Raw genomic sequence first — 22,286 nt, 5'->3', positions numbered from 1 at the left:
GCGTATGTCGCCGTCCGATGTGGAAGTTCGGGTGCATGTTACGCAATTGGGACGCGCAGAGGCTTGAGGTATATTTTTGTCTTTACTTCTTTAGACGGCTGAACGTAATTCCAGTTTGCTTGACGAGGCACAGTGCAATTATGCCACTTCGCGTTTTCGTTAAATAGTCTCTGCATACATAGCTCGTGAGACACAGGTACTACATTATTCCTGGCGTGGGAAAATGAATGTCGTGTCACGCATTAAGAATGAGTCATTCCGTCCTCCAGTATGAGAACTTCCGGGTCACTTCAGTTATAAACGAACGGCTTCGTCTCTGACTATGCCGTAAACTAACTAGCGATACATCACACCGTATTCAAGGTATAAAATAAAGCCACTTCATCCCTGCTTTTCTTCTGGGAGGGCTATTGCGAATGATTGCGAGGCGGAAGCAAGCAACAACAACAACAACAACAAAAGAAACAGCTCGTACCACACGTTATCGAGATGTCGCGCCGGTTCTTCAAGCGCCAAAAGTCAATTAACTAGGGACAGGCCCCGAGAGCACTTCCTTCAATAATTTGGCAAAAGCTCGCCCCGTCGGTGCCGAGAAATTTAGAATGTTTTGCAATGCCGCGCGCGATGTTTCGCTTTTCGCGAGAATGTGGCGGGGCTGCCATGCTTACTTCAGTTGGAAGCGAACCGGGAGAGCTAGCGTAGAAGACCGGGAGTTTCGTAATTAGAAGTTGCTCTGGCGAAAGCGTCGGCAATCTGCCTTTTTCATGTTCCTGTGCTGCCCTCTGACTCACGCTGGTGGAAATGTTTTGGAAGAGTGCAGAGGCTTTCACCGGTTGATTCGTATACCGGCACCCATGTTGAGTGTGTGTCGGTCGTGCGTTTCGCGGATCGCGATTATTTATTAATGGCTTCTCCGGTGCAGCATGTCGTTCACCCATCGGCTAGTGCTAAGAGTGCTGCCGATACAGGCACGCTTAGTACCGTGTACCGACGCGGCTTTCTTGGAGTTTGTTGTCACTGATGTCTCCGCTTGCACCTCGCCTTTTGTATTCCTTTTACACCTTCATTAAACATTTCGCATATTCGAGAAGCCTTTGAGCGCGCAGCCTTCCACGTCGGATTTGCTGAAGCGGTGCATTTGTTTACATGGACATCTACTTCCACAGGTCACTGTTAGCTTCGGATATTGTAGAAACGACCGAATCGCTGATATGGAATAATGTCAAAACGTAGAAAAGCAAACATATCTGCGCATATAAGCCGTTTTGTTCCATCGCGAGACGAATCGATATGACCGGCCGAGCCACTTAGACAACGGCAGTTGCGATCCACACGCACATATTACGAGCTGGTATTACTGATTCTCGCTTTTGTTTAACTTCATGATACTTACAGTTTGCGCGTGCCATAAAGTATTGTTAGAGAAAATTGTGCTCGGCATAAGACGTCATTTATAGGACGTGTAGTTCTTTCGCAATAACGTTGACGCCATCGCTGGCACCTTTGGTAACTGAGCATGGAGGTTGTTTATGCTGCTGTACCGAATGCACCGCCACATTGTTTCTCGTTTGACGCAGAGGTAAACAGTGCATTTTTGAATTAAGGATTGTGTCAGCATAACAACACGTGCAAACCAACCCATCTACGTAGCGAATGCGACGGGCAGCCTTCAGGAACGGTGACGTACGTACGTACATACATATGTTGGCACAGCACTGTGTCGCCGCTTGCCGCTTATTGTGTATGCGCCGAGCGATGTGAATAATAGTTGATATCAAATCACTATAGGGCCACAACTGAACTATAAGAGAGGTTTCTCTAGTCTTAACTGCTTATTTTTTAAGTTCATGTCCATAGGTAGCGGGGGCCCGAAGTCGACGGAGCCTGGAGGACAAAAGGAAACTACGCTAAGCAGAATCAACATGGGCTCAAACTTCGTGTGCACGGCTTGAGAGGACTGAAGCTGGTGCATTTCAACTTTGAAGTCGTGTCGACGCATTCTGAGTGCAAATAATCATATATAAAAGGGAATACCCTGCGGCTATCGCATTGTCGGTTCGACGGCGGATCGCGTGGGGTTCGATCGGTCGAGCGATTATGGTCGGCACGCTGACTTTGTCGGTGCCGCTGACAAGAAATCCCTTCGCCCTACAACTGGCGCCCGTCGGTTGCATCGTTGTCGGCATGTAATGATAAAATGGTCTCAGCGACACACTGTGCGGAGTAGTCGGCCAATCGTTGACGTCAGCGTCTTATCGGTCTCGTATCGACCCAGTGTTACCACGCCTTAAACGAGTACGTGAAGTCAGGCACACGCTGCCACCACCAGCAAGAGGGATCCGACACTGCAAGAAGGCTGCGTCAGCAATACGTGACGTTTTGAAAGTGTCGCCCAAGTGTAACGCAGGGGTTTGTCGATAAATTTGATAGCCATCAATGGAATGCGGCAACTACGTGGTTCACGGTGCAGTCTGGACGAAGCCCTCGCCACTTTCTGTTTTAAAGTGGAGTTGCGTTCTTACGCTATACGCGCGTTTTTGGCACCGCACCGATGTTGAGCTATGGAGCAGTGGAGTTCGAACCAACGCGTTACACTGCACAAGTGTTCGCTGCAGTGCGCGCCCGTGTGCCTTTCTTTTTCTTCGGGGGGGGAGGGTGGTACTTTCCCCCTATATCTGGCCGCGCTGTCGCGCGCGCGTCCCTTCCAAAACGTTTCGCGGCTAAACTGCTATAGGGCAGGGCGCATGCGCCGTCGCGCCATGAAAAAAAAAGCGGATTACTGCACGTGTTTCGTTTTGTTTTCTTGTTTTTGTAGGAGTAAAGCCAACTTTTAACAGCAAACATATTCTGTCGTAGATCGAGGCTGGCACCCCCGATTTGTTGCCGCCAGACTATAGAAGCAAAGTGCTAGGATTTCATTGAAAGGATATATATATATATATATATATATATATATATATATATATATATATATATATATATATATATATACTAACGACACTAACGTAATTAATAATAATATTTGGGGTTTTACGTGCCAAAACCACTTTCTGATTATGAGGCACGCCGTAGTGGAGGACTCCGGAAATTTTGACCACCTGTGGTTCTTTAACGTGCACCTAAATCTAAGCACACGGGTGTTTTCGCATTTCGCCCCCATCGAAATGCGGCCGCCGTGGCCGGGATTCGATCCCGCGACCTCGTGCTCAGCAGCCCAACACCATAGCCACTGAGCAACCACGGCGGGTACTAACGTAATTCATGCTCAGAGATGACATTAAGAGCTTCGGCATTAAAAAGTTTCAGCAGTTTTAGCTCGTGCGCAAATGTATTAGGGATTGCGGTATGCCGGCCTAACGTGGTAGTGTACGCTGTCACAACAACATTAGCGACTCCTGCAGTCGCAGTGCCTACACCTGCAGACAGAGACCCGAACACAACCAACGCCCTGGTCCGACAAGGAAGTTAAAGAAGAAATATCAAAACGCTAAAGACTCTCCAGACTAAACCGCCATACAAATGAAAAGGAAACCACTGAGAAAGCCAATGCGTGGCAAGCCTACTTAAACCAGAAACAAAAGGTTAAACAATTGGTAGCCAAAAAATTCGACACCGCCTTCAAGCAACAAGAAAGCCACAGAATAAAGGAACGAAAACATTTCAGTCAAAGGTTCTGGATGTACATTGACTCCCTGCAACGGAAAGAGACCACATTGAAAATAACTGCTCTACGCACTGGTCTTGAAAACACAGGAAAAGATGGAAACATACCTGACATCACACTTCAAAACACTCCAAGACAATCCACAAGATCACACACCACAATCCTTAAACACAGCGACTGATAAAATGAAGAGGACAAAAAAAAAAGAACATAGCATACTGAACCCAATATCCACAACAGAACTGAAACGAGGCATCAGCGACCTTAAAAACCAAATAGCAGTAGGCCCCGATGATATCCCCAACGAATTCCTGAAAGCACTAAAGACAAAAGCAAGAGAGGGACTACAACACTACTTCAACAGCATCTTTGAGTCGTGTCAAATCCCACCAGCATAGAAAGAGGCAAAAGTGACCCTGATGCACAAGGGCAAAGGAAAAACCAATTAGCCACTACGCTACCTATCATTCTGTCTCTGGGGGCGTCGGCACTAGGACACTGTAATAGTTTTTTTTTCTTTCTTTCATGGTATTTATTATAGTTGCATTCAACCATTCGACCAGACGTTCACCAGTTCTGCATAGTCAGAGAATGGAGGGCACATTGAAAGTCACACACAGAAAAGGTAGCGTTCATACTGTGAGTAGAAACGTTCGTGTCACTTTAGAAGGGTGGCAAGGATAAGCACCTCAACAAAATAGGGTACCAGTCCGGTTGTACACAGAGTCCATCATAAACCTGCTTTAGGTGTAGTGTCATTTGGATGAAATTTGCCCTTGTAGGTACAACCGTTTCGGCGTTGCGGTCCATCATTCGCGTTTTCCACAAACTGTGCATTCCCATTACAAAAAACATATCGAAAGGCGCACTATTATCACAGGTTGGTAGCAGGTATCGCACAGTATGAGCGTTAATATCAAAGTCTTTCTTTAAAGTCCGTTGGAGGACATCCCAAAATAGGATGGCGTCGGTGCAGCTAATAAAACAATGTTCAATTGTCTCTGGTACATCACAAAGGCGACAGTTAACAGAAAAAACAAAGATACCCTTTTTTTGTAGCCATGTTTTAACCGGTATGGTTTCACTATGAACTTTATAAAAGAATATTTTGCAGCAAGGGGATAAATACATTTTGCGAACTCGCTTTAGCACATCGTGGCCTGGCAATTTAATGTATATTGATCGGTAAAGTGGAGGCGGAAATAGCATGGATAGTAAGTCTTTGTACAACGTTTTGCGCGACACAGAATACAAGTATTCAGTGGAAAACCGAACTGTCAGGAAACGAACCGCCAAGTAAACTTCTTGCATGAACCCCCACAAGCATAAGCGCGAAGAAAAACGTGAAGAAACAACTAAATCAGGTAACACATTAACAAGTGTGATTTGCATGTATGAACGAATTACAGGATGGGAAGTATCGCGAAAATAGAAGAAACGAGACACTATTTGCCGCACATAAAGATGTACTAAGCCCAGCCCACCTTCACTAACAGGCCTAAAGATATTGCTACGGAACAGCCGCCACAGTGTGGCTGCACTGAGGAGAAGGAAGACGACGTGGCCACCGCTTGATATAGCGTCGCCATCATTGCCACCGCTTGTCTACGTGTAAATATATTGTAGACTCGTACGTCAGCTACACGTAACATTAATTTGGTGGAGGTGGACGTTCCCCGTACCCGTCATGGAGCTTCGCAGCGGTCGCAACGGCGACAGTGCAATTTCGGCTCCTGCTGGCGGCACTTCCTCTACGCAACCGTCTCCGCCTGCAGCCCCGACCTACGTCGCCATTTCCCCACCTCGGGATCCTGGTGTTTTCAACGGAGTCGGCAGTCCTGATGTTGACGACTGGCTCCGCTTATACGAACGTGTCAGCACCAGTCACAGGTGGGATTCGACTATTATGCTCGCGAACGTTGTTTTCTACCTCGACGGAGCTCCACTTGCATGGTTCCAGACTCACGAAGAGGAGATCTCGAGCTGGGATCTCTTCAAAGAGAAGCTCCGCGACCTTTTTGGCAATCCCTTCGGTCGTCAAGTCAATGCCAAGAAAGCCCTAGCCACACGTGTACAGACGTCGACCGAGTCCTACGTGTCCTACATTCTCGACGTCTTGGCCCTTTGTGCCAAGGCTGACCCGACCATGTCTGAGGACGATAAGGTAAATCACGTCCTCAAAGGGATTGCTGACGACGCCTTCAATTTACTGGTGTTTACCAACGTCACCAGCATCGATACGATCCTCAAGGAGTGCCGCCGTCTTGAGCATGCTAAAAGCCGCCGGTTATCCCAGCACATCACGCGACTTCCCAACACAGCTGCTACGTCATCCTGTGACGACCTCTTCCACCAGCCGTCGCGATGTGACAACTTGACCCGCATTATTCGTCGTGAGGTCGAAGCGGCACAACCGGCGGCCCCTTCATTTCCGTCACCTGATCATTCTCCGATGACAATCTCCTTGATCCAGGCCATCGTCCGTCAAGAGTTATCCAACGTCGGCCTGCACTCCATTCGTTCCGCATGCTCGGAACCTCTCTCTCCACGCACGGCCCCACCGCGACCTTCTTACTCTTATGGACAGCGCAACCCCTCCGACTGGCGAACCGTGGACGACAAGCCGATCTGTTTTAACTGCCGACGCATTGGACATGTCGCTCGCCACTGCCGCAGCCGCTGGACTTCCCCCACACGCTATTCTCCTAATTACCACCCTCGCCCCTCTAGTGCGTCCTTTTCCTTCGCCCCTTCTATGCCCACCCCATCATCTGACCCTGCGACGCCTTTGACACGACCCCGCTACTCCCGCTCGCCTTCTCCCTCCCGTCGTCAATCTCGCTCGCCCCCGTCTCACCGTGCTCCTTCTCCGACCTACTCGCCGCACCCCCGACCGGAAAACTAGACAGCGCAGCTTCTGGAGGTGAAGCTGCAAAGACGACATTGGCTCAAAATCCTCGCTTCACCTTACCGACGAACAAGAATCTTTTGGACGTTCTCGTCGACAATGTTCCTGTGTGCGCGTTGATTGACACCGGGGCGCATGTGTCCATTATGAGTGCTGCTCTTCGCCGTCGGCTCAAGAAAGTTCTGACGCCTGCCCCGAACCGATTTGTACAAGTCGCCGACGGAGGGACTGTCGCTATTGTTGGCATGTGCTCTGCCCGACTCACCATTGCTGAGAGACACACCGTCGTTCTCTTCACCGTCATCGAGCATTGCCCTCACGAACTCATTCTCGGTCTGGATTTTCTTGCCCATCATTCTGCCCTCATTGACTGTTCGGCCGGCTCACTTCGCCTTGACTTGCCTCTTCTTGCCGACCCTGTGGACCCGCCTCCCAGCCATCTGAGCTGCATAGATTTTATTCGCCTACCACCTCACTCTATGACACACGTAGACTTGTTGTCCTCACCAGCTGTACCTGACGGCAATTACGTGGCCGCACCAATTCCGGCCGTTATGCTTACACATGGTGTTATCGTGCCGCACACTGTGCTGAAAATTACTGGTAACCGCACCTGCCTTCCACTCGTCAATTTCGCGCTAACCGCGCAAGTTCTGCCTCAGGGGATCTCCTTGGCTATAATTCGCGCTTTGCAGGAGGATGAGGTCGAGCCATTCACAGTGGAAGATCGTTACAGCTCAGCCCATACCGTGACGTCATCGCACAGTACTGACGTCGACATGAAGAAGATGGTCTCCTCTGACCTTACACCTGCTCAAGCTGCAGCCCTTTGCCGCGTTCTTGAAGGCTATCGTGACATTTTTGACTTTGACAATCGACCCTTAGGTCGAACGTCCGTCGTGACCCATCGCATAAACACTGGCGATGCGAACCCTATTCACCGTCGTCCATATCGTGTTTCTGCGTCAGAACGAGCTGTTATCCAACAGGAAGTCAAAAAGATGCTTGCAAAGGACATTATCGAGCCTTCCTGTAGTCCCTGGGCTTCTCCCGTCGTACTTGTCAAAAAGAAGGATGGAACGTGGCGTTTTTGTGTAGATTATCGCCACCTGAACAAAATCACAAAAAAGGACGTGTACCCTTTGCCACGTATTGATGACGCTCTAGACTGCCTGTACGGTGCCACTTATTTTTCTTCTATCGACTTACGGTCCGGATACTGGCAGATATCCGTCGACGACATGGACAGAGAGAAGACTGCATTTGTTACCCCTGACGGCCTTTATCAGTTCAAGGTGATGCCTTTCGGTCTCTGTAACGCGCCCGCCACCTTCGAACGAATGATGGACTCTTTGCTTCAGGGGTTCAAGTGGTCCACCTGTTTGTGCTATCTGGACGACGTCATCGTTTACTCACCCACATTTGACACGCATCTAGACCGCCTTTCAGCGATTCTTGACGTGTTCCGCCGCGCCGGTCTCCAGTTGAACTCGTCCAAATGTCACTTCGCTCGCCGCCAAATCACCGTCCTTGGACACCTCGTGGACGCCAGAGGCGTGCGACCTGACCCGGACAAGATTCGCGCCGTTACGAACTTTCCTGTTCCGAAGTCTACCAAGGACGTTCGTAGTTTCGTAGGGCTGTGCTCATATTTCCGACGCTTTGTGAAGGATTTTGCGACCATCGCCCGTCCCCTTACCGACCTCTTGAAGAAAGACGCCCTATTTTCTTGGGGACCTGACCATGCCGCATCTTTTTCGCAGCTCATTACTCTCCTTACCACGCCTCCAATTCTGGCCCATTTTGACCCGTCTGCTTCAACGGAAGTTCGAACTGATGCCAGTGGTCACGGCATAGGAGCAGTATTAGCACAACACCAGCGTGGACATGATCGCGTTATCGCCTATGCCAGCCGACTTCTATCACCCGCCGAGCGCAATTATTCAATCACAGAGCGCGAGTGCCTCGCTCTTGTGTGGGCTGTTGCCAAGTTTCGCCCATACTTGTACGGACGCCCCTTCTGTGTCATCACTGATCACCACGCGCTCTGCTGGCTATCCTCGCTCAAGGACCCCACGGGACGACTCGCTCGCTGGGCGTTACGCCTGCAAGAATATACCTTCTCCGTGGTATACAAGACGGGACGCTTGCACCAGGATGCCGATTGTTTGTCCCGCTACCCCGTCGACGACCCGGCTGATGCGGACACCATCACTTGCGTTTTCTCTCTGTCCAAGTTGCTCGAAATCGGCAATGAGCAACGCCGCGATCCTTCCTTACGAGCCCTCATCGACCATCTGGAGTCAACGCCTGGCGACGCCTCTCTCCGGATGTTTCTCCTTAAGGAAGGGACACTATACCGCCGCAATCTCGATCCACACGGCCGTGACCTTCTGCTCGTAATTCCATCCCACTTGCGGTCGACTGTCCTCCAACAACTTCACGACGCTCCCGTGGCTGGACACTTGGGCGTCTCGCGCACATACGACCGTGTACGCCGTCGCTTCTTTTGGCCGGGTCTCGCTCGCTCCGTGCGGCGCTACGTTGCCACTTGTGAGCCCTGTCAGCGCCGGAAGAAGCCTTCCACACCTCCAGCTGGATGTCTTCAGCCGATCGACATCCCACCGGAACCCTTTTTCCGTGTTGGTCTAGACCTTCTTGGACCGTTCCCTCTCTCGGGCTCCGGAAATAAATGGGTCGCCGTCGCTACTGATTATGCTACGCGGTACGCAATCACCAGAGCCCTCCCGACAAGTTGTGCTACTGACGTTGCTGACTTTCTGCTCAATGACATCATTTTAGTGCACGGTGCCCCGCGCCAATTACTCACTGACCGTGGCCGCAGCTTTCTGTCGGCAGTCGTCGAGGACATCCTCCGCTCCTGCTCGACTAAGCACAAGTTCAGCACGTCCTACCACCCACAGACCAACGGCCTCACGGAGCGCCTCAACCGGACCATCACCGACATGCTATCCAAGTACGTCGCGACCGACCACCACGACTGGGATCTTCACTTACCATATGTGACGTTCGCGTATAATTCATCGCGTCACGACACCGCCGGCTATTCACCATTCTATCTCCTATATGGCCGAGAACCCGCGTTGCCCTTGGACACATTGTTGCCCTCGGCCACACGTTCATCCACTGAATACGCCCGCGACGCGATCGCACACGCCGACCACGCGCGCCAGCTCGCCCGCACCCGTCTCGAGGCCTCGCAGGAGCATCAGAGACGCCTCTATGATTGCCACCATCGCGACGTACAATTTACTCCGGGTTCTCTGGTGCTCCTCTGGTCCCCCATTCGACGTGTGGGCCTTTCCGAAAAGCTGCTGTCCCGCTACACTGGCCCATACCGTGTGGTGCGACAAGTGACCGATGTCACGTATGAAGTCATCCCCGCCAGCCTCTCAGCGTCATCGTCGGCTGCAAGTGACATCGTTCACGTGGCGAGGCTAAAGCCATATCACACACCTTCCGCCGCGGATGTGTAGATTAAGCACCGGGACGGCGCTTCTCCTGCCGGGGGTGATGCTACGGAACAGCCGCCACAGTGTGGCTGCACTGAGGAGAAGGAAGACGACGTGGCCACCGCTTGATATAGCGTCGCCATCATTGCCACCGCTTGTCTACGTGTAAATATATTGTAGACTCGTACGTCAGCTACACGTAACAATATTATCGCGCCTCATGGGCTCAAAAGTTGAAGACCATACGAAGGTTGCAAAGATACGGTGAAAGCGTTGGATGTATAGCCTAGCACAATGGATAACTTGCAATACATAGAAAATTTTTGTTGCCAAGAACTTATTGCAGGCTTCGGCTTTTCCAAAAATAGAAAGTCGTTGTGGAACGAATGTCTGGGCGTAATTTTGAAGTACCGAAACCCGTTCTTTCCAATAGTGTGCGCTTAATTTATATGCGTCTAGCGGCACGCCAAGATACTTTGGCGGGACATCAGTCTACTTAACGCCTGCAAACTGTTCTGGTGTATAGCACCATGAGCCAAACCATAAGCCTAAACTTTTTGAGGAGTTCATTCGCGCTCCTGATACGCTGCCAAATTCTTCTATTTTCGATACTACTTTTTCAACACTGGACTTATCCGTGCAGAAGAACGCTAGATCGTCTGCATAAGCTAAGACTTTAACTTCATTACCCAGTATATTGAAGCCATGGATGTTACTGGACTGAATTACGCTTAAGCATAGCGGTTCCAGGTAAAGGGCGAATAGTAGTGGGGACATCGGGCAGCCTTGTTTTACTGATGAGCAAATAGAAATGGGTTCGGAGAGTTGGCCATTAATAACTAAACGTGTAGTACAACAGGTGTAGCAAAGCCTAACGCCTTTAAGCACAATGGAGCCAACATTAACATGCTCCAGAAGGGAAAATAAATAGGAGTGACTGACACGATCAAAAGCTTTAGCAAGGTCTACCTGGAGCATTGCAAGCTGCTCAGTGGAACCATAACAGTATTGAAGAAGGGTACGGGCGATATGTATGTTGGTTTGGATTGATCGGCCCCTGATTCCACATGTCTGATGGGAACCAATTAGAATTGACATCGCAAATTGCAATCTATTAGATAGAACTTTCGCAAAAATTTTGTAATCCACGTTTGACAATGTGATTGGTCGATAGCCTTCAACGGAACGCAGTTTCTCTCTATCTGAACTTTTGGCAATTAAAACTGTGTGGGTTTTGCAAAAAGACTGCGGAAGGGCGTCAATCTCTAAACTTGAAATAAAAATATCCAATAATATGGGGCTGATAATTGATTTGAAAGCTTTGTAAAATTCACATGAAAGTCCATCGGGGCCGGGTGTTTTCGACAAAGGCAGCTGATCAATAGCTAGCTCAATTTCTTGAATCGTAAGGCTACCACTGATGACTGCACAGTCATCATCCTGTAATGGTTTAACAAGAGATACAAAACTCTCTAAAACTCGTCCGGAGGGGCACTAAACAACATAGTGTAGAAAGTTTCGAACTGAGAAATTACGTCATTAGTATTTGTTACAAGACTACCTTCGGAGTATATTTCCGGAATTACTTTGGAAATACCGTGACGTCGCTCGTCAAGTAAAGCTTGACGTGTTGGTTGCTCAGATTGCAGAGCACGCCTGTTTCGAGATCGAATTCGCGCACCTCTGTAACGTAGCGCGTCATACTTTTGTAACTCACATTTAATGTTTTCTATGTCAACAATGTAAGTGCCTGGCATTTCGCATTCAATCTCATAAAGGCTACATAGGCTCTTAAGAAGCGTTTTTTCTTCATTCTTTCTATAGAATGATTTCACCGATCCAATTTCTATAGCCACTGCACGAACCTCTTGTTTAAAGAGTTCCCAAGCAGCAAATAATGGCAAGTCACTAGAAAGAGAATTGGCTAGAGCCATGCGCACGCGATTAATAAATTCCTGATCATTTAGGAGCTCAGAGTTAAGCTTCCAGAGTGCCCACTGTGGTCGGAAATTAGTTACAAATTTTTCACCAATGTTTGCGATAACCATACAATGATCAGAGAATGAAACGGGGATAGTAATGCAGGATAGTCCTCGAGAGAGGAGCGATGAAGAAACATAAATCCGATCAAGGCGGGGGTAGGAATGACCTTGAATTCTTGTATAAGAGCGAGCTCCCTGTCCCGACACTCCTATATCAACGAGCCCTGCATTTTCTATTATGTTAGACAAAACTTCACCACTCCTGTCCCGCTGAGTGTTAATGCCGCTTCGATCGTTGGGATCACATACACAATTGAAATCTCCCATTAAAACAATGCAGCGATCACAGTCCAATAGACTAGACACAGTATCAAATAAAAGAGTTCGTTTTGCAGCGTCATTAAATGCATAGACGTTGACTATGCGCCATGGCACACCCTGCAACACAAAATCACAACATATATATCGACCTTCAGTGTCGACATGATAACTAAAAGCTGAATAAAGTAGGCTCTTTTTCAGAAACAGGAAACAGCCCGCAGATAAACCAAGAGCGTGTGAAACGCAAACATTATACTCAGACAGAAAAGGTCGCAAAGCCCTTTCTGTCTCGTCATCACGCTCAATCTTCGTCTCCTGCACGGCGACGAAGTCGACGCGCTTCCTAGACAGAAGCCGGCGAAGCTGCGCCTGTTTCTGCAAAGACCGAAGGCCTCGTACGTTCAAGGTTGCGAATAGAAGTTGCTGGGACAGGGCCATGGTGACTACCAACTATTTGGACCTAATGATCTATGTGATCGGTCCTAGAGGGCAACGGTGAGGCTCCCTCCGAAACCCCACCTGGCCTTCTGGACCGTGATCGACGGCACTTTCCTGAGTGTTTCGATGTTTTGCGGCGACGTGCTTTTCTTGTGGTACTGGTCGTCTCGCTGTCTGTGCTTGATTCCGATCTGTTAGTCGCACGGCGCTTCGGAACTGAAGTATCCGCGTTACTTCGTCTGTCCTCTGCCGGCTCAGCGCACGTGTCGAGACGCTTGGGTGCATCAGGTGAGTCGTCTCCGGCTCCCTCATTCGCTTGCTGGGCAGCAGCTGGCTCCGTGGTAGCGGGTGCTCCTTTGGGTTGTTGCTTCGGTTGGTCATCTTTCTCTTCGCTACTTTCGTTTTTCACGGGCAGTTCTGCGATGCCATTGTGACTGTCTTTAACAGGCAGAGGGGCCTTACTGGCACAGCGGGTCTCCGCGGAAGAGGGAATGTCTCCCGTCGCGTCAAGAACCTCCGTAATGTCCATTATGTGTTCTTGCAAGCTTTCATCCGGAGGCTTTGTTCTGTGTCGTAACTTATCGGCGTATGTTACGACACATTCTTCAGATGTGTGACCAAAGCGTCGGCAGGTTTCACAACGCGGGGTTCTGCAGTTTCGACGAATGTGCCCCACCCTGTTACAGCGCAGACAAAGTGGGGGCCGGCCTGGAATTAATACGAGACTCTGCACTCCAAAAACAGACAGTAGATGTGGAACGTCCCCCACGCTCACTCCATCGGCAAGAGTCAACACCACGTCCCGATTTAGCGTACGCATTTATTCCATCTCCGATACTCTCCAGCTTTCTGCTGATATAGACTTGACTTTCCCGTAAGCCTGAAGCGCATCTCGAATATAGTCATCTTCCAAACGCTCAGGAAGCCACAAAAGCTTCATTTGAACTTCCGTGGGCTCAGGATCAATGACGACGCAGCGTCTACCTTTTACGGATAATTCCCCGCATGCGACTAGCTTTGATTTTGTCATCCCTGATTTGCACGTCATCATCCACACGTGCGACATCTGAAATTGTCCGATGGAACTTATTTCCTTCAGGTCAATAACGTTCCGAAGGGCGTCTCTGAAGTCTTGGGCTCTGTACGGTCGACCACTTAAGTCAGCATGCAGGAAAACGGAGTCCACAACCAGCTTACCGGTAGGAAGACGGGGTAACACAACACGGTAGTCATTGCTGCTGGCTGAAGCCTGAGCAGCACCTCGGCCAGGGGCCGATAAAACCTTTGAAGCGGAGAACATGAGAAAAGCGACCGTTCGGAACGCCGTCTTCTTCTTTCTCCTAGGACACTGTAATAGGAACGTATGTGCTGCCATATATAATTCTGTAATGACAACATGAAGACTTCCATGCTAATTTTACTATTTTATTTTCCACAACAAGAAACTAAAAATATTAACTTATACATTTAGGAAACTACAGCATGAAAATTATTATTAACGATTAGAATTCATTTAATATCTCATTTTCAGTAAAGAAATCCTATTTAGGTATTAATTCTTTTTCGACCCACTGCGCCCGATTCATGGCTAATCCCCCGTAGTGGGCTGCGCTATATCTACAGGCACCAAACCAAACCAAACCAATTGAACAACTAAATTCCTACCACCCGATATCTATACTGAGCAATGTACAAAAGCTGTTCAGCGCAATCCTCAACCGAAGACTACAAAAGTTCTGTGAATCAAATAGCCTATTCACAGAGCCTCAAAACGGCTTCAGACTAAACTGCAGGACAAGTGACCATATATTCACTCTCACCCAAGCTATGGAGATGAAAAATAAGGAAAAATCAACGCTATATCTGGCTTTCCTTGATATGGAAATAGCCTATGGCGATTTTCCCCACTCGAGGCTTTGGCAAAAACTACTGAGCATTGGACTAGATTGTAAAAGCCTAGACCGGCTCAAGAACCTATACACAGATTGCACAGCAGTGTATACACTACAAGAACTAAGGTCGAAAAAAGCCGAGCTAAAGATAAGACTTAAGCAAGGATGCCCGTTGTCCCCAACATTATTCAACATATACATCACACAGCTACTCCAAACGTTAGACGATGAGGGACCAGGCCTCCGCCTGTCCACGATAACGACTGACAAGCAAGAAGAATACACCAAACTTTCATGTCTGGCATTCGCTGACGATACTGTGCTGCTAGCAGAATCAGCAGCTGACCTTCAACACCAGCTCGACACCTGCTCCCAAGTTACAGGAAACGACCAGCTAAGGTTTAACACTGACAAAGTACAGTGGGTTGGAATAAATACAAGTAACACTAGCGACGAAATCACCTTCCAGAGGAACCTCATCAAAAAAGAACATCGGAATAAAAATACCCCGGCGTAACTCTCAGCGACCAACCAAACTTTCTGGATCCGCATCAAAATGCATCAGTAAAAAAATCTAATCGCCTCAAAGGCCGCATCTGGCACTTGGCCAGACATCCATACAACCCATACACTGTCGGACGCACACTGTGGAAGGGAGTTGTAGTACCAGTGACAACATAGGCAGACGGTGTGCTGGCCTACTCCAGTGAAACCATAAAATACCTGGAGCGTCACCAAACAGAACTAGGCCGCTGGCTGCTAGGGGGCTGCATAGCCACTACAAATGCAGCAGTAAGCGGGGAAATGAGCTGGTCCTCGTACGAGGCAAGGGAGGCAAGGTCCAAATTACAATACGCCGGCAGACTCAAATTCGTGGCAAACACAAATTACAGTCGCAGAATGTACCTACAGCTAAGATACATAAACATCAAGACGGCTTGGATTCGGAACTACACGTCCCTAGACACGAAATACAGCCGAAATTCAAAGCACCACGACACTAAGACAGAGGCAGAGTGGCGCAAGGCCGCCATCAAGGAAATCAATGATGCTGAAAAAACGATTTGGCACACCACACTGACAAAAAAGCAAAGCCTGGCACTATATTACCACCACAAGCCGGAACCGTGCCCATCACCGCACTACCGAGGAGATAGAGGCAGCGCCCTGCTGTTTCAAGCCCGCACTGGCGCTCTTCTCACAAACCAACGCCGCCACGAACTATTCGCCATGGATCCGACGTGCCGCTCCTCCACGTGCTACAACAGTGTCCGAGACTTCCCGCAGATCCCCGATCTTGCCCCCTGGCCGAGAGCTTGGCGCTGACTGGTCTCACCGAGGAGGACCGAACTGCACGCGCCGAGACTACAAAGACCTGGCTAGAACAGTGGGAACGACTGGGCAGGCGAGCCGAAAATCCGGAGGAAAACCCCAGACAGACTAGAGCCCCCCAGTCACAGCGAGCGGCCGCCGATGCCGACCACCTCAGCTACACGAGCTGCTACGAGAGATCGTGGCCGACCAGTGTTTGGATCCCACCGATGGCATCGGTTGTTGGGAACTCGGCGCTGACGCCCGTGGTTGTACCTGGGTCGCAAGCCCCAAGGGTAGCGTTGGCCTGGCGGCCTGGGGTACAACTGGAAGCATCCGAAGGTCCCGGCAAAGCATGAGTCGACTGGTAACAACAAAACAACTTGTTTATTTTAACATCGCAAAGAGTTGGCGGTCAGGTTGACCGAAGTAGAGAGACGGGAGAGCACTTTACTCAACAGAAGAAATCGGAGCCCTCCTTTTGGCGTCCGGGGGCAGCTGTTTTTATACTCTCGCAGTTGAGGGCAAGAAGGAACCCCTCAATAGACGAGCACGTGATTGTACAATGGGCTAAGGTGACGCACACTGCCGCCGGTCGGGCACAATGACTGGAAGGAGAGGGTGACCCCTGCTGTCGCATCGCCTGGTTCGGGCACAATGACTGGAAGGAGAGGGTGACCCCTGCTGTCGCATCGCCTGGTTCGGGCACAATGACTGGAAGGAGAGGGTGACCCCTGCTGTCGCATCGCCTGGTTCGGGCACAATGACTGGAAGGAGAGGGTGACCCCTGCTGTCGCATCGCCTGGTTCGGGCACAATGACTGGAAGGAGAGGGTGACCCCTGCTGTCGCATCGCCTGGTTCGGGCACAATGGCACATACACTCACACACGCACATGAAGACACGTGGCATCGGAACATGCCTGGAAACGCCTGGAAACGCCTGGCGGGGAGCGTTGCGGCGACGCCGAACGGGCCAAAATGTCTGCCGCCCCGCCGCAGTCGCGCCGGCAAAACCGCGTGTCGCAGGCGAAACGCAACAGACCGCCCCGCCGGGGGAAGGAGATCCCGATGGACAGGGGACTGCATCCGCTGTCCGGAGGGATGTCGCTCGATGATGCTCATAACCGAAGTCGGGCGTCCCTCGACGTTTCTTGAGCGCAGCGCACAGAGAAGGCCTCGTTCTCTCGTTCAGGTTCGCACGGGACACCGCAAAGTGACTTCGGGAGAGTTCACATTTTTGTTCTCGTTCCCGGCAAGCGTTAGAACTACGCTGAAACTCAACCGCTCAGTCAGCAAGCACGGCACAACCCTCACTAAGCCCTGCCAGGCTCTTTCCCCTTTTTATACCACTGCCTAGTTCCTTACAGTAGTCTAGCATCACTCAGAACGCGTCCACAAATTGGAAAATTGCACTAGAAAGCATATCATCACTTTGAAACACTAAACAAAAGCAATATGTTAAAAAAAATCCTGCCTCAGGAAGAAAAACATCAGTAACAAACAATTTTGAGGCTGATTCCTACGTTAGGGGCTTCGACTTAAGCCATCGGCGTTACCGTTGAGACTCCCCTTTTTGTAACGCACCTCAAAGGAATATTGTTGTAAAGCGAGGCTCCAGCGCAGGAGGCGGCCATTTTTGGGAGAGATGGTCTGCAGCCATTGGAGAGGGCAGTGATCCGTCTCAATGATAAACCTCGAGCCGGCTAGATAGCATGACAATTTCTGAACGGCCCACACGAGACATGCACACTCTTTCTCGGTGGCGCTATACTCCTGCTCACGACTGGTCAGCTTACGACTAGCATACAGGACGGGGTGTTCTACTTCTCCCTTTTCCCGTTGGCACAGTACAACGCCCATGCCTCGCTCACTAGCATCGCACTGAACAATGAACCCTTTTGTATAGTCTGGCGATCGTAGCACAGGCTGGTTTGTTAGGGCACTCTTTAGGGCGCTAAAAGCTCTTTCCTTTGTCTCGTCCCAGACGACTGTTTGAGGCTCTGACTTTCTTAGAGCATCCGTCAGGGGAGCCGCGATATCAGAGTACCTGGGGATGTACCTCTGATAGTAGCCGGCGACACCTAAGAACGACCGAATATCGGTCTTTGTGCGCGGTTGCGGAAAGTCTCGCACAGCGGCCACTTTTATTTCAGAGGGGCGGCGACGACCCTGACCAATCACGTGACCGAGGTAGACAACCTCGGCCTGTGCTAACTGGCACTTAGGAGCCTTTACTGTCAAGCCCGCTTCGCGCAGGCGGGTTAGCACTGCCCGCAAGTGTGCCATATGCTCAGACCAGGATGCGGAGAATATCGCTACGTCGTCTAGATACGGTAAAGCGAATTCTTGCTGTCCCCGCAACACTTTATCCATGAGGCTTGAAAAACAGTATGGCGCGTTCTTCAAACCAAAACTCAACACTTTAGGACGGAATGTTCTTATTGGTGAAATGAACGCCGCATACCTACTAGCCTCTTCTGTAAGTGGAACCTGCCAATAACCCCTGACAAGATCTAGGGTGGAAATAAACTGAGCGCTACTAACTTTCTCAAGGCGCTCCTCGATGTTAGGGATCGGATAAATTTGATCCTTAGTGATGGAATTAAGCCTGCGGTAGTCGACGCAAGGACGAGGTTCCTTGCCCGGTACCTCAACTAAAATCAAAGGGGAGGTATAATCACTCTCACCTGCCTCAATAACACCGAGCTGTAGCATTTTCTTTACCTCAGCCTCCATAATATCGCTCTGGCGGGGTGACACCCGATACGCCTTGGATCGTACTGGCTCTGGGGAGGTAAGTTGTATATCATGAGCAAGTACAGAAGCCCTACCAGGCCTCTCAGAGAACAGACCTTGAAACTCTTGTAATAGCTGGTGTAGTTCGGTTTTCTGCTCAGGCGACAGCGGTGCTTTACTGATAAGGTCACTAATGACTTGACCGGTGTCTTCCCTGTTCGTCACTGAGCCTAGTCCGGGAAGCTCGACCGGAAGCTCTTCAGGAACGTTTACCATCATGCACACCACTGCTTCCCTTTGTCTATAAGGTTTGAGCAGATTACAGTGGTAAACTTGCTGTGCTTTCCGCTTTCCTGGCAGACTTACCACGTAGTTAACGTCCGACAGTTTCTGAACAATTCGTGCTGGGCCCTCCCACTGCACGTCTAGTTTGTTGTTTAGCGATGTGCGCAATATCATGACCTCATCGCCCACCTCAAAACGACGGGCCCTGGCGGTCCGATCATAATAAACCTTGGCCCTCTGCTGGGCCTTTGTCATTGCTTCACCTGACAACTCCTGTGCCCTTCTTAAGCGTTCGAGGAGCTTAAGCACGTACTCCACCACGACTGGGTCGTCGCCCCTACCTTCCCACGATTCTCGAAGCATGCGAAGCGGAGATCGAAGCGAGCGACCGTACACCAGTTCAGCTGGCGAAAACCCCGTAGCCGCATGCGGCGCGGTCCTTAAAGCAAACATCACCCCAGGCAGACACAGCTCCCAGTCAGTTCGTTGTTCAAAACACAACGCTCTCAACACGCGCTTCATGACGGAGTGGAGCTTCTCAACGGAATTCGACTGTGGGTGGTACACGGAGCTGTGTAGCAGCTTTACCCCACACCTTTCGAGAAAAGTTGTCGTCAAAGCGCTAGTAAACACTGTGCCCTGATCTGATTGGATTTCCGCAGGAAAACCAACTCGCGCAAATATGGACAGTAGTGCATTAACTATCTCAACTGAGCTGAGTTCTTTAAGCGGCACTGCTTCAGGGAACTTTGTCGCTGGGCAGATCACAGTCAAAATGTGTCTGTACCCCGTGGCTGTTACCGGCAAAGGTCCCACTGTATCAATAACGAGCCGTCTAAAAGGCTCCGTAATGATAGGTACCAATTTCAACGGCGCCCTTGATTTGTCCCCTGGTTTGCCCACCCGCTGACAAGTGTCACATGTCCTCACGAAATGGTCTGCGTCCCGAAAACACCCTGGCCAATAGTACTCTTGCAAGAGACGGTCCTTAGTTTTCTTAACTCCTAGGTGTCCGGACCACGAACCCCCGTGCGTCAAGCGCAACAGATCCTGACGATAGCATTGAGGCACGATCAGCTGATCGAACTCCACTCCTCGGCGGTCTAGATACTTCCGGTACAGGACTCCACCTCTTTCCACAAAACGCGCATTTTTCCTGGCGATACCTTCCTTGATATTGCAGCGAATGTTTTCTAGGCTGCCATCCTTCTTTTGCTCGGCTATCAAAGCCGACCGGCTGACTTTTAGCAACCTATCAAGTCCGTCTGACGTAGGCGCGATGAGCAAATCTGTAGATAGCTCTTCTAACTTTCCCTTATCGGGCATTTCCTCTCCAGTATCTGGCGCCTTTAACGTTACAGACTCAATTTTATTCAGTTCAGGCGTGCTCTGAATATCGGCTTGCTGCGCCTCTGACCCTTTCTCATTGTTTGATAACGTCGGCCCCGCAACTACCGCCTTTGCAGCGAGCTCCCGAACCTTCGATCTGGTTAAGGCCTGAACGCTAGCCTCACCAAACAAAAGCCCCTTCTCGCGCAGGAGGTGATCGGACCTGTTTGAAAATAGGTACGGGTACTGGGGGGGCAGCATAGATGACACTGCCGCCTCCGTCTCAAGCGCTCCGAAAGGTCCTTCAATAAGCACTTTTGCTACCGGCAGACACACGCTATGAGCTTCCACGGCTTGCTTGATCCACGCGCACTCGCCCGTGAACATATGGGGTTCTACGTAAGACGGGTGAACTACATCCATCGTCGCTGCGGAATCGCGAAGCACTCGGCACTCTTTCCCGTTCACGAGGAGGTCTCGCATGTAAGGCTCGAGAAGCTTCATGTTCTCGTCAGTGCTGCCTATTGAAAAAAACACAACTTTTGGTGTTGTTTCCGGACACTGCGCCGAAAAGTGACCCGGCTTCTGGCACGTATAACAAACGCGCGCTTGCCTCATCTCGAACCGCTTTCTGCGTTCGGCTTCGGCTGCCGCCGTCTCCTTAGGTTCGGTCGCACTGCTTCCACTCGCATCCGCACTACGCGTGTTCCCCTTTGCTCTCATGGGTGTGAACTTCGGCCTCTCAAACTTCGAGCCAAATTCACCCTTTTGACCGTCCTTAGCTCCGCGAGCCCGACGCGTCACAAACTCCTCGGCTAGCTCAGCGGCTTTAGCCACCGTACAAACGTCTGGCCTATCCAAGACCCAGTATCGCACGTTCTCCGGTAACCGACTATAAAACTGTTCTAGCCCGAAGCACTGCAGAACTTTATCGTGGTCACCAAACGCTTTCTCTTCTTTGAGCCACTCCTGCATGTTCGACATAAGCCTATACGCAAACTCTGTATATGACTCACTTTTGCCTTTCTCATTTTCCCGAAACTTCCGACGGAACGCCTCCGCAGACAGCCGGTACTTTTTTAGAAGACTCGATTTCACTGTGTCGAAATCCTCTGCCTCCTCTCTATCCAAGCGAGCGACTACGTCGGCCGCCTCGCCGGGTAACAAAGTGAGCAAGCGCTGTGGCCACGTTTCCCGAGAGAACCCCTGCTTCTCGCACGTTCGCTCAAAGTTAACCAGGAACAAACCAATGTCCTCTCCAAGCTTAAACGGCCGCATCAGGTCAGTCATTTTGAACAATACGCGTTCTCCTGCACCGTGTGCCTGACTTCCATTACGAGCGCGTTCCATCTTTACCTCAAGACGCTTCATTTCCAAAGCGTGTTGACGGTCACGCTCTTGTTGCTCTCGCTCTTTCTGTTCTTTTATTTCGCGCTCCTGTCTTTTTGCAGTCTCCCTCTCTTCAATGGTCTCAAGGCATTCCGACAGCTCGTCATCCTCAGCTTCTAACTCAAGAATAGCCTTTAGCAGTTCAGGTTTTCTTAGTTTGTCTGAGACATCCAGACCCAACTCTCTTGCAAGCTCCAACAATTTCGGTTTGCGCAACGACTTCAAATCCATGGCTGCTCTGAATGCTGCTTTCTCTACTGCTTACTATTGTCTTGCCGCAAACTAACCCGGCAGCAACGACAACCACAATTACCAGCTCTGTTTCTGACACTAACAAAAGCCTGGCAAAGCTCAGAAGAAGAAAGTGCCGCACTCACCAAGCCTCGCAGGCAGGAATTCCGCGCAGTCGTTCCGCTGCAGGCAACCAGTCGTCACACAGGGCTCGTTGCACTGCTCCCGGATCGTCGTTGAGCTGCTCAGCATACAGTCAACTGCATCTCTTCGCTGCTGGCCTCCGTTGTCGCGATCTCACCGCTGGCAGACAGTTGTTTGGAGTC

The 22,286-nt window shown here is 50.3% G+C and overlaps 1 protein-coding gene and 1 pseudogene across 1 annotated transcript in view; one reads left to right on the top strand and one right to left on the bottom strand.

Moving 5' to 3' along the window:
- Nucleotides 1–22,286, top strand: part of LOC142583091 (corticotropin-releasing factor-binding protein) — a 137,020-nt gene that overhangs the window by 87,192 nt on the left and 27,542 nt on the right. The window lies entirely within an intron of this gene.
- Nucleotides 12,744–14,108, bottom strand: LOC142583090 (uncharacterized; annotated as a pseudogene).

The sequence above is a fragment of the Dermacentor variabilis genome, chromosome 5, assembly GCF_050947875.1.
Source record: "Dermacentor variabilis isolate Ectoservices chromosome 5, ASM5094787v1, whole genome shotgun sequence".
NCBI classification, from domain to species: Eukaryota; Metazoa; Arthropoda; class Arachnida; order Ixodida; family Ixodidae; genus Dermacentor; species Dermacentor variabilis.
The sequence above is the reverse complement of the archived record's forward strand: the minus strand, read 5'-3'. Positions and strand labels throughout refer to the sequence as shown.